The sequence below is a fragment of the Bos taurus genome, chromosome 4 (genome assembly GCF_002263795.3).
Source record: "Bos taurus isolate L1 Dominette 01449 registration number 42190680 breed Hereford chromosome 4, ARS-UCD2.0, whole genome shotgun sequence".
Lineage (NCBI taxonomy): Eukaryota > Metazoa > Chordata > Mammalia > Artiodactyla > Bovidae > Bos > Bos taurus.
Genome location: NC_037331.1, coordinates 32,809,299 through 32,823,100, shown reverse-complemented (window position 1 = coordinate 32,823,100; position 13,802 = coordinate 32,809,299). Strand labels below are relative to the sequence as shown.

At 37.3% G+C, this 13,802-nt stretch overlaps 1 protein-coding gene across 7 annotated transcripts in view; it reads left to right on the top strand.

Annotated features, from left to right (window-relative positions):
- Positions 1 to 13,802, top strand: part of LOC101902435 (phosphatidylcholine translocator ABCB4) — a 107,009-nt gene that overhangs the window by 15,735 nt on the left and 77,472 nt on the right. The window lies entirely within an intron of this gene.

Below are 13,802 nucleotides of genomic sequence, written 5' to 3'. Positions count from 1 at the left end.
CTAGTGAAGAATAGTAGCAGTGGATATTTCTAAAACAAGGTTGAAGGTAAACTAAAGAAGCATTGTCACTTCTTAAAAAAAAAAGCCACCCTTATGAATAATCTCTAATGAGGGGGTTTTAAACATCATATATAGCTTTGCTACTGCTGCTGCTGCTAAGTCGCTTCAGTCGTGTCTGACTCTGTGTGACCCCATAGATGGCAACCCACCAGGCTCCTCCGTCCTTTAGATTCACAGATACAGAGAGCAAACCAGTGGTTACCAGTTGTGGGGAGGACTGGGGGAGGAGTAGTGTAAGGGTAGGAGATTAAGAGGTACATGCTTAAAAAAATTTTTTTTATATAGTTTATACTAGATATAAAACAAACTACAAGGATATATTGTACAGCATGAGGAATATAGCAAATATTTTCTAGTAATTATCAGTGGATATAAACTTTAAAAACTGTGAAAAAAATAAGCATTGAAATTAAAACATCTAATAGCTTCAGTAAAGTAGAACTGTCTATCTAGATTACTAGCTAGCTTGTCGCTGTTATTGTTTAGTTCAAAGTCATTTCTCACTCTTTTTGTGACGCTGTGGGCCTTCCAGGCACCTCTCTCCATAGAATTTCCCAGGCAAGGATACTGGAGTGAGTTGCCATTGCCTTCTCCAGGGGATCTTCCCAATCCAGAGATTAAACCCTCATCTCCTGTGCTGGCAGACAGATTCTTTACCACTGAGCCACCTGGGAAGCCTCGATAGCTTACTTATGTTAAAATACATTACTTGAATATTTTCATTTGTGTTTGGACAAGGAAAAATTGAATTCCAAAGTGATATGTGATACAGGTGTCCAGTGAAAGTATTCTTTATTAAGCTGATTTTAATTGGAAATTATTTCATATAAGAAATCAAATGAATTAATTTAAGATGGGAAATTGTTTTTTGTTTGAATACTTTCTAATTTTAAACAAGTTGTAAAAAATTTGTTTTGTCCTACACATACTAGTGAAACTAACGAAGACTAAACACAAAGAAAGAATATTAAAAAGGCAAGGGAGAAGCAACAAGTAACATACAAAGGAAACTCCATACCTTTAACAGCTGATCTTTCAGCAGAAACTCTGCAGGTCAGAAGGGAATGGCAGGATATATTTAAAGTACTGAAAGGGAAAAACCGACAACCAAGATTATTGTACCCGGGAAGGATCTCATTCAAAATTGATGGAGAAATAAAAAGCTTTTCAGACAAGCAAAAGTTAAGAGAATTCATTACCACCAAACCAGCTTTAAAACAAATGTTAAAGGGACATATATAGTCAAGAAATACAACAGAAGAAAAAAGATGTACAAAATCAGTTCAGTTCAGTCGTGTCCAAATCTTTGCAACCCCATGAACCGCAGCACACCAGGCTTCCCTGTCCATCACCAACTCCTGGAGTCCACCCAAACCCATGTCCATCGAGTTGGTGATGCCATCCAGGCATCTCATCCTCTGTCGTCCCCTTCTCCTCCTGCCTTCAGTCTTTCCCAGTATCAGGGTCTTTTCAAATGAGTCAGCTCTTCGCACCAGGTGGCCAAAGTATTGGAGTTTCAGCTTCAACATCAGTTCTTCCAATGAACACCCAAGACTGATCTCCTTTATGATATGCTGGTTGGATCTCCTTGCAGTCCAGGGGACTCTCAAAAGTCTTTGCCAACACCACAGTTCAAAAGCATCAATTCTTTGGTGCTCAGCTTTCTTTATAGTCCAACTCTCACATCCATACATGACACTGGAAAAACCATAGCCTTGACTAGACAAACCTTTGTTAGCAAAGTAATATCTCTGCTTTTCAATATGCTGCCTCAGTTCATTTCAGTTGCTCAGTCGTGTCCGACTCTTTGCAATGCCATGAATCACAGCATGCCAGGCCTCCCTGTCCATTACCAACTCCCAGAGTTCACTCAAACTCATGTCCATCGAGTCGGTGATGCCATCCAGCCATCTCATCCTCTGTCATCCCCTTCTCCTCCTGCCCCCAATCCCTCCCAGCATCAGGGTCTTTTCCAATGAGTCAACTCTTTGCATGAGGTGGCCAAAGTATTGGAGTTTCAGCTTTAGCATCAGTCCTTCCAAGGAATACCCAGGACTGATCTCCTTCAGAATGGACTGGTTGGATCTCCTTGCAGTCCAAGGGACTCTCAAGAGTCTTTTCCAACACCATAGTTCAAAAGCATTAATTCTTCGGTGCTCAGCCTTCTTCACAGTCCAACTCTCACATCCATACATGACCACTGGAAAAACCATAGCCTTGACTAGACGAACCTTTGTTGGCAAAGTAATGTCTCTGCTTTTCAATATGCTATCTAGGTTGGTCATAACTTTCCTTCCAAGGGAGTAAGTGTCTTTTAATTTCATGGGTGCAGTCACCATCTGCAGTGATTTTGGAGCTCCCCAAAATAAAGTCTGTCACTGTTTCCATCATTTCCCCATCACATGAAAGGCTAGTTGTTTTAAAACATTAATACATTTTAATTTTATTAACTCTTGGTCCAGAGTGAGCAAGAAAGAGAAGACAAACTACCAGTATCAGGAGTGAAAGTGGGCATATCATTATAGATCCTACATTCAAAGGATAAGTAAATACTATGAACCACTCTTAACATAAATTTGACAGCATGGATGAAATGGATCAATTTCTTCAAAGACAAATCCTAACAAGACTTAACAGAGAAATAGATAACTTGCCTAGCCCTGCATCTATTAAAGAGATTGAATCAGTAGTTGAAAACCTTCCAACAAATGAAACAAATGCTCTCTTTTATAAGGGCCCTAACCCCATTCATGAGGGCTTATGATGTGATAACCTCCCCAAAGCCCCACTTTCAAACACCATCACACTGGGGATTAGGTTTCAGTGTTGGAGAGACACAAACATTCAGTGTGTAGCCGGGATCTACAGAAGTCTACAGCAGGATTTCTTAGCCTTAGGATTAGTAACATTTTGGACCTGATAATTTCTCTAAAACTCAATATTGTTAAGATGTCAGTTCTCTCTACATTGACTATAGATGCAGTGTCCTCTCAAAATGTTAGCAGGCTTTTTTTGTAGATATTAAACTGATTCTGTAAATGGCTAGCCTAGGTAACTAGAATAGGCAAAACAGTTTCACAAGGGAAGAACAAAGTTGGATGCTCAAAGTCTCTGATTTTGAGAACTTTCAGGAAATAGTGATTAAAGGGTGTGTTATTGATAAATTACAATTTCAATTAAATATTAAAGTAAATTAAATATTAGGACTTCCCTGTAGCTCAAACGCTAAAGAAGCTGCCTGTAATGCAGGAGACCTGGATTCAGGGTCAGAAAGATCCTCTGGAAAAGGAAATGGCAACCCATTCCTGTATTCTTGCTTGGAGAATCCCTTAGACAGAGAAACCTAGAGGGCTACAGTTCATGGGGTGCCAAAGAGTCGGACACGACTGAGCGACTAACACTTACTTACACTTACTTATTGGTAAAAGCTTTTGTATATACATACATATATAAGTGGCTAAGTAATATCTGACTCTGTGATTCTATGAACTGGCTTCTCTGTGCATAGGATTTCCCAAGGCAAGAATTCTGGAGTGGGTTGCTATTTCCTTCTCAGGGAATCTTCCCAACCCAGCAATCAAAACTGGGTCTCTGGGTTGGAGGACAGATTGTTTACCACTGAGCCACCTGGAAAGTAGAATGGAGTAGAGTCCAGAAATCAGAGGCACACAGATATGCTTGATTGGTTTTTTACTAAGAAGAAAAGGCATTTCACTGGTGAATTGATCATCTTTTCCAAAAAATGGTGCTAGAACAATGGGATTCAGGTCAGTTCCTTCACTCAGTTGTGTCCAACTCTTTGCCACCCCATGGACTGCAGCACGCCAGGCCTCCCTGTCCATCACCAACTCCCAGAGTTTACTCAAACTCATGTCCATTGAGTGGGTGATGCCATCCAACCATTTCATCCTCTGTTGTCCCCTTCTTCTCCCGCTTTCAATCTTTCCCAGCATCAGGGTCTTTTCAAATGAGTTAGTTCTACGCATCAGATAGCCAAACTATTGGAGTTTCAGCTTCGGCTTCAGTTCTTCCAAGGAATATTCAGGACTGATTTCCTTTAGGATTGACAGGTTTGATCTCCTTGGAGTCCAAGAGACTCTCAAGAGACTTCTCCAACACCACAGTTCAAAAACGTCAATTCTTCAACACTCAGCTTTCTTTATGGTCAAACTGTCACATCCATACAAGAATACTGGAAAAACCATAGCCTTGACTAGATGGACCTTTGTTGGCAAACTAATGTCTCTGCTTTTTAATATGGTGTCTAGGTTGTTCATAGCTTTTCGTTCAAGGAACAAGCGTCTTTTAATTTCATGGCTGCAGTCACCATCTGCAGTGATTTTGGAGCCCCCAAAAATAAAGTCTGTCACTGTTTCCATCAATTCCTCATCTGTTTGCTATGTGATGGGACCGGATGCCGTGATCTTTGTATTTGAATGTTGAGTTTTAAGCCAACTTTTTCACTCTCCTCTTTCACTTTCATCAAGAGGCTCTTCAGTTCTTTGCTTTCTGCCCTAAGGGTGGTATCATCTGCGTATCTGAGTTTATTGATATTTCTCCCGGCAATCTTGATTCCAGCTGGTGCTTCCTCTAGCCTGGCATTTCGCATGATGTTCTCTGTATATAAGTTAAATAAGCAGGGTGATAATATACAGCCTTGATGCACTCCTTTTCTGATTTGGAACCAGTCTGTTGTTCCATGTCCAGTTCTAACTGTTGCTTCTTGACCTGCATACAGATTTCTCAGGAGGCAGGTCAGGTGGTCTGGTATTCCCATCTCTTAAAGAATTTTCCACAGTTTGTTTTGTTCCACACAGTCAAAGGCTTTGGCATAGTCAATAAAGCAGAAATAGATGTTTTTCTGGAACTCTCTTGCTTTTTATGTGATCCAGTGGATGTTAGCAATTTGATCTCTGGTTCCTCTGCCTTTTCTAAATCCAGCTTGAATATCTGGAAGTTCACGGTTCATGTACTGCTGAAGCCTGGCTTGGAGAATTTTGAGCATTATTTTACTAGCATGTGCGATGAGTGCAATTGTTCTGTAGTTTGAGCATTCTTTGGCATTGCCTTTCTTTGGGATTGGAATGAAAACTGACCTTTTTCAGTCCTGTGGCCACTGCTAAGATTCCCAAATTTGCTGACATATTGAGTGCAGCACTTTCACAGCATCATCTTTCAGGATTTGGAATAGCTCAACTGGAATTCCATCACCTCCACTACCTTTGTTCGTAGTGATGCTTTCTAAGGCCCACTTGACTTCACATTCCAGGATGTCTGACTCTAGGTGAGTGATCACACCATAGTGATTATCTGGGTCATGAAGATCTTTTTTGTACAGTTCTTCAGTGTATTCTTGCCACCTCTTCTTAATATCTTCTGCTTTTGTTAGGTCCATACCATTTCTGTCCTTTATTGTGCCCATCTTTGCATGAATGTTCCCTTGGTATCTCTGATTTTCTTGAAGAGATCTCTAGTTTTTCCCATTCTATTGTTTTCCTCTATTTCTTTGCATTGATCGCGGAGGAAGGCTTTCTTATCTCTCCTTGTTATTCTTTGGAACTCTGCATTCAAATGGGTATATCTTTCCTTTTCTCCTTTGCCTTTCACTTCTCTTCTTTTCTCAGCTATTTGTAAGGCCTCCTCAGACCACCATTTTGCCTTTTTGCATTTCTTTTTCTTGGAGGTGGTCTTGATCCCTGCCTCCTGTACACTGTCACAAACCTCCTTCCATAGTTCTATATGCAAAAAATGAACTTGAGTTCTACCTCACACCACCTACAAGAATTAATTCAAAATGGATCATAGACTAAATGTAAAAACAAAGAACCATTAAAAACATAAAACATCTTTGTTATGTTTAATTAGGCAAACATTTTAGGTAAAACAACAGAAGTGTAATCCATGAAGCAAAAAATAATGACGTGTAGACCTCAGGAAAATTACTGACTTTTGTCCTCCAAAAGACATTGTTAAGAGAATAACACAAGCCATAGGCTGGGAGAAAATAGTTGCTAACTACATGTTTGACAAAGGGCTTGTATCCAAAATATGCTAAGAACTATGAGAATATAATAATTTGAAAACATCTAACCCAATTTAAGGCAATGGCACCCCACTCCAGTATTCTTGCCTGGAAAATCCCATGGGTGGAGGAGCCTGGTAGGCTGCAGTCCATGGGGTCGCTAAGAGTCGGAAATGACTGAGAGACTTCACTTTCACTTTTCCCTTTCATGCATTGGAGAAGGAAATGGCACCCCACTCCAGTGTTCTTGCCTGGAGAATCCCAGGGATGAGGGAGCCTATGGGGTCGCACAGAGTCGGACATGACTGAAGTGACTTAGCAGTAGCAGCAACTCAATATAATAATGGGCAAAAGATTTGAACAGACCCTTCACCAATGAAAATATGCAAACGGCATGTAAAACACATGGAAACATGTTCAGTATCGTTAGTCACTTGGGAAGTGCAATTACAACCACAGGCACTGCTGGACTCTATACCCATTTCTAGTAGGGATGTGGGGAAGTTGAAATATTGATGTGTTACCTGTGGGAATGCAAAATGGTTTCCCAAAAGCTAATTCCTTTACTCAAGAGAAATGGAAACTTATCTTTACACAAAGATCTGTTTATAACAGCCATATTCATAATCACTAAAAACTAGAAACAGCCCAGTGTCCTTCATGTGATGACTAGGTAAATCAACACAATCCATACAAACTGAGAAAAAAAGGGAAAAAACATCTCTGTATGCAACAACCTTTATGAATCTCAGATGTATTTTGCTAAGTGAGAGAAGTGAGACCCTGAAGGTCAGATACTGTATGCTTCCATTTGTATGACATTCTAGCAAAGACCAGACTGTCATGTCAGAGAAGAGGTTCAGGGGTTATCAGGGGTTAGTGATTAGAGATGTTGATTATATACTGTCAGCACGAAGGAGTTTTTTTGGGTTGTAGAACTGTTATGTATCTTGTGATCATGGTTACACGATTGCTTGCGTTTAAAAAATGCACAGAACTCGGCTTGCCAGGTGGTGCTAGTGGTAGAAGACACCTGCCAGTGCAGAAGGTGCAAGAGATGCAGGTTCGATCCTGGAATTGGGGGAATTGGCACCCCACCAAGTATTCTTGCCTGGAAAATTCCATGGGCAAAGGAGCCTGGCAGGCTACAGTCCATGAGGTCACAAGCAGTCGGACACAACCGAGAGACTGAGCACTCTGAATGCCAACAGCAAACTTATTGTACATTAAAATATATGTTTATAACTTCCTCTAGTTCTGTCAGTTCCCATTAAAACATTTTAAAATGGCAAAGATCCCACTCTTTCGTTGTAATACTTAAAATTACCATTCCTTGATTCTTGGTTACCTTAGGAAGTTGAGTAAGTTTCCTAACATAGTAGAAAGAAACCCCAAGGAAGATAGCCATCACCCCTTCACATTTTTCTTGGCTAAATATAACTCTTTATTGTTCCTCTGCTTTGGCAACAAGTCATAGTGTGAGTTCCCTATACTTTTCCTGGAGCACATGGCTTTAACCTTGACATTGCACATATGCCTTCCTCTTTTTTTTTCCCCCTAATCTTCACTCACACACACACACACACATATACACACACACGCACACCCTATTTATACCATTCATTCTCTTATTTAACAATCCATCTAGATCCTCTGCTACCGTATGGGATACAAAGATTAAGAAGGCATGCTTTCACATGAAATCACTTCCGGAGGGCAAAGGGAAGGTACATGAACAAAGATGTCGATTATTGTCGTTGAGTCATAGTAGAAGTATCAATGAGCGTGATGTAGCACAAAAGAGTCAATAATCCTTTCTGCCTCATTGGGTCAGAGAGGAGTCCACACAAGAAAGACATAAAAGTGCCTCAAATAAAAATGTAAAATTTCATTTTTAAAATGTAGTAGTGTATTGTAGACCGGATAGTTTAAGAAAAATACGAAATTTAGCAGTAAATTGGTCAGAAACAATCTTGAAAAAGCATCTTGAAAACTTCAACTAGGTGATATGGAAATGGGATATAATGGTGAATTTTGTAAAGGTTATATGAAAAATAGCTGATTAAAATGAAAAAGCTCTGAGTATCATAGAGGACTAAAGCCTATTAATTAGTAATATACTATTAATTAAAGAAAACAGGAACAAATATAATGAGATACTATTGATATATCAAATGGCCAAATATAATAAGATACTACTGATGTATCAAATTTCCTATGGATTAATCTGCTAATTAAACTTCCTAACCTTGGGCTTGCTGACTCACTTTGAGTTTAGATTTTGCCTCAGTTCTCAACATGTTCTCTAGTTACACTATGCACAGAGAATCCTCTTTCTGTTTTTAAATTGCTGTGCTCTAGCCTTATTGGCGGAGAAGGCAATGGCACCCCACTCCAGTACTCTTGCCTGGAGAATCCCATGGATGGAGGAGCCTGGTAGCCTGCAGTCCATGGGGTTGCTAGGAGTCAGATATGACTGAGCGACTTCACTTTTCACTTTTCACTTTCATGCATTGGAGAAGGAAATGGCAGCCCACTCCAGTGTTCTTGCCTGGAGAATCCCAGGGACGGGGGCGCCTGGTGGGCTGTCGTCTATGGGGTCGCACAGAGTCGGACACGACTGAAGTGACTTAGCAGCAGCAGCAGCAGCCTTATTGGTCTTCTCCTTTTTCTTGAGTAACCAGACACTGCTATCATAGAACACCATTGCACATCTCCATCTGAATGGTTAACTCCCCATCTGTTTCAAAACTGTTCATTGAAGTGTAAACCCTTCCAGCATATTTTAAATTAGAACTCACCTCACCTCCTTTCACCTGAAGCATTCCTGACCTCTTTTCCCTGTCCTGCTTATTTTTTAAAGTCTTAACTTCTGACATATGTGATTTACTCATTATGATTATTGTTTATTGTATTCCTTTACCTCTACTAAAGTATAAGCTTCGTTAGGGTAAAGATCTTTGTTTCGTTCATTGACGTCGCCTAGATTTCTGGAACAGTGCTTGGAATATGGTAGGCACATAGTGAATATTTGTTGGAAAACAGAACTCTTTAGAAATTTCCACTTCTTGATCCCCTGAGTACTAATCTCTGGGCTGGTTTTTTGTGGGGGGTTTTTTGTTTGTTTGTTTGTTTTTTCTCTGATAGCATCTGGATTCAGACTCTTAAAATAAGGTAGAATGTCTGTGACTTGACATTTTAGAATTTCTGCAATCCAGTTGAACTGTTATGATACCTAACCATTGTTCAGGAACACTGGCTTGAACCTCAAAGCTCTTCCTGACTTAAATAATAAATAGTTACCTCCCCATGAGGCCACCTTTTGAAGTGTGGTGTAAACACTGTTAGAAACAATGGTAAAGATAAACCTCTCCATTTGCCGCTTGAATTTTCTTTGTTCATTTTTGAATGTTTTCCAACTTTTGATTCTTAGTTTGCACATAAAATGAGACTTGAATTGTTTATGCAGTAACATTTGAACACAACTCACCCAATAAAACTCACCTACTCAGGCCAAAAAAAACATGATACAATAGAAAAGAAAGTGGCTCTGAAGGTTGCCAGAGTTGGGCTTTTAGACAATGGACAAGGCCACTCTGTTCTTGGAATGTACTTCCGTGATATGCTTGGAAATGCAGGAAACCTTCAGCAGATTTTGTATCTCAGAAAATAATAATATTCAAACATTCTTGAAACATCCAGGATTATATGTAGATGGTTATTTTCGTTCAGCATCTTAAATTGTGTGTTTTAGTTGCTAAGTCGTATCCTGCTCTTGCAACTCCATGGACTGTAGCCCGCCAGGCTCCTCTGTCCATGGGATTTCCCAGGCAAGAATACTGGAGTGGGTTGCCATTTCCTTCTCCAGGGGATCTTCCTGACCCAGGGTTTGAACCTGCATTGACAGGCAGATTCTTTACCACTGAGCCATGGGGGAAGCCCCTTAAATTGTATAGGAAATAAAATTAACCTCTATGTAGTATAGTAAATTTAAAGTTCAAGTAGTAAATAAGCAGCTATGTAGATTCTAAAAACAGAGGACTTCAGTTTGTAAGGCAAGTATGGTTAAAAAAATGTAACTGGAAACATTGAAGTATCATTCAAGTTTCCTTTTCTTCATATATCTTTTTTGATTAAAATCATATACCTATACTTTTATATATTCCTAAGCTTATAGCCCTTATCATTTCTTGTTTTGCTAATGCTTTTTGAAAAACCTCTTTTTCATTTTAAGATTTTATCCCATAAAGGCCATGTGGACTATTTGACTTTGTTTATATTCTTGTTAATGTTCTACTGTGTTTTTATTTTTATTTTATTTTTTTCTTTATTAAGAAATGAAAATATTAATTTATTTTCATTCTGATAGTGTCTAAAATTAGAGCTGATAGTCTGCTGATTGTTGGTAGAGCTCTTTTATTTTTACTGTGTTTTTAAAAAAAGGAAAGAAAGGAAGAAAATGATAAAGCTCTAGCACGATTCCTTAATTTAACCCCTTCCTGTATATGTATACTTTCATCTTCATGGACTATCAGTTGTTCTCTGCCTTCCCTTTTACTCCTACTTCATGTAAAAATGATGAGAGGTTCACATATAAAACCTTAGAAGTATTAATAAAACCTTCCAGAAATCCCAGATATAATTGCAGCTAGCAACTTTCTGTATATCTATCACATCTGAATATGTATACATAGACAGTATGTGTGGAGAAGGCAATGGCACCCCACTCCAGTACTCTTGCCTGGAAAATCCAATGGATGGAGGAGCCTTGTAGGCTGCAGTCCATGGGGTCTCTAGGAGTCGGACACGACTGAGCATCTTCACTTTCACTTTTCACTTTTATGCATTGGAGAAGGAAATGGCAACCCACTCCAGTGTTCTTGCCTGGAGAATCCCAGGGACGGGGGCGCCTGGTGGGCTGCCGTCTATGGGGTCGCACAGAGTCGTACATGACTGAAGCGACTTAGCAGCAGTAGCAGACAATATGTGTATTTTCTTTGTTATGACCTGTGTTTTGTTTTAGTCATATTTTTCCACGTCATTTGTTTTATTAGCATTTTAAGACTTGAGATTAAATTCATATAACATAAAGTTCACTATTTTAACCATTGTAAAGTGTGCAATACACTGGATTTTAGTGTATGCACAGTGTTGAATGACTATCACTGCTGTCAGTTCTAGGACATTTTCATTATATTATAAAAGAACCTCTGTATCCACTGAGCAGGTACTTCCTTTTCTCTCCCCACCCCATTGCCTAGAAACCACTAATACACTTTTGGTCCTTACGGATTTACTTCTGAACATTTCATGTAAATGAAGTTGTAAAATATGTGGCTTTTATGTTTGGCTTCTTTAATTTAGCATGTTTTCAAGGCTAATCCTTCTTGTACAGCTACTAGAACTTCATTCCTTTTAAAGGCTGAATAATGTTCCATTCTATAGACACACCACATTTTGTGTATTCATTATTCATTTAATAGACATTTAGATTGTTTCCATTTTTTTCTACAGCAACAGTACTATTATAATAGTACTGTTATGAAAAGTCACGTACAGGTTTTTGAGCATCTATCTTTTCTTGTTTATATTGCCATTTCATTTTAAACAAATATATAATATTCGATTGTACAAATGAACCATAATTGTCATGTTTACTTATCAAAATTTTTTACCAAATTTGTCTTTCATAAACATGCTGTCATATATCACTGAAAAAATTTTTTCACAGTTTTCTAATTCTTTAAAATTGTTTTCTATTAATGATAGTAGCTAATGAATTCTTAGAATTGTAGTTACTGAAGTTAAAGGGTATGCACATTATGATATATATGTACTATGTTATGTTTAATGTATGTTGCTATATTATCGTCTATCAGGTTGTACCAACAATAGTATATATGGTTATTTTCTCATATGCTCATTATATTATTATATTACTATTTTTAATTTGGTAAGTGGAAAGTATTTTTGGTCTTCTATTAATATGAAATATATACAACATTTTGTTATTTTAATTTGTTTTTATTTACAAATGAGATTGAATGTATGTTCATGTTTATTCATCTGTTTTCCTAACTTCCAGATTATGACTTTGTTTATTTGTTTTGTAGATTGAATTTTTTAAATTAGAATAAAAAAGAATTAATTAGGTACATTATGTGGAACTCATTATTTTATAGCCCATTTTGGTCAATGACTTTTTTCTTCCTTGATATTAGTCTTCTTACATAAATATTATTGGTAGTTTATTATTTTATTCTTATGTTTCACTTGAAAGTTCATTTCTGTTTTGAAACATCTGAAATATCTTTCTTGTCTTAGTTTCACATTGTATATGGTTCTGAATGTTTAAAATTCTGAAACACACAATGGCCACATACTTGGTGATTTGCTCCTGTTTGAAGTATGTGATTGTCATACAATCACACTAACACTTAATTAGTGTTATTTGTTGTAGGCATTTTTAGGTGAAAAGCAAGAAAAATATCAAGTTTTTACATTTTATTTGGAGATAGGAGCAAAACAGTTTTTATATTTTAGAACCAAACCGTAATTTTCAAGGAATTTTTAACCTTCACATTTAAGCATTTTCTTACTTACGGAAGGAGAGGTTTATTAATGGTTTTAAACCTGGTTACCCCTGGAGAGTTTTTCAAGTTTTTTTTTTTTGGTGAACTTCCTTCAAAAGTCCTTCAAATGAAAGAATTACAATTTAGAGTTGAGTTCTGAGAAGGGAGTACTACATGGAAGAAAACATTATGAAAAAACTTATTCAATAATAGCTACCATTGATAGAATTGCCTATGATATTTTGTGTGTGTTTTTTTTTGGTAAATATAGGATAGAGTTAAAAAACTTTGTGATTCTATTAGGTAATCCAGTTCTTGGAGTTAGCAGGAAATGATGGTTTCTGATGGTAATTGATGTTTGTGTTGTTTACCTGTGTCTGTAGTCCTTTGAGTCTCTGCCAGAAAAATAATAGGACATTCCCAGTTTGATCTTATGATTTTTGCAAATTAGCATAGAGCTACTTACAGTACGTGTAATTATCAGATGATATTTGGTTTATTTTCAGTAATGGAAAGTTTTTTCTTGGTAAAATTTTTGTTACATAACTTCAACAGTTTAGATCACTTAATGCTCAAATATTGCTCATTTAAAGGAAGTAAATATTTCTCATAGTATAGAACAGGGAAAAGATTGCACAATTTAATGGACTTTCATTTTTTTTGGAGAGCATCATAATTTCAGTTCCTACATTTTTCTGATTTTCTAATTTCAATGAGTTGTTCATGCATATAATCTAATATTTTTATTTGGTTAAAATTCTTCCTATATTCTTTTTCTTTAAAGTCACTATGACTTATCAAATGTAAAGTATTTGCATAATTTTGGTGCTCAGTTTTTAAAAATTGTTCAATCAAATAGCCAAATACTATTTCAATGTACCTACATTTACCTGTAAATGGCGTTTTAAAGCAAACTTTTAAGAAGTTTAAGATAAGTTATATATAATATTTTAATTTTAGAAGCTACTAAAAAGTGGAAAATGGCTACATAGAAAAGATACTTTTTCACTGTTAGCTGAATTACAGTGCATATTGCAGTTGTAAATATTGCTTCACTGAGTGATTTTTCTCTTACATACAAATACATGGTTAAAGATTCAAAATTTCAAGCAATACAAACTTGAACATTATTAGTATTAATGACAGAA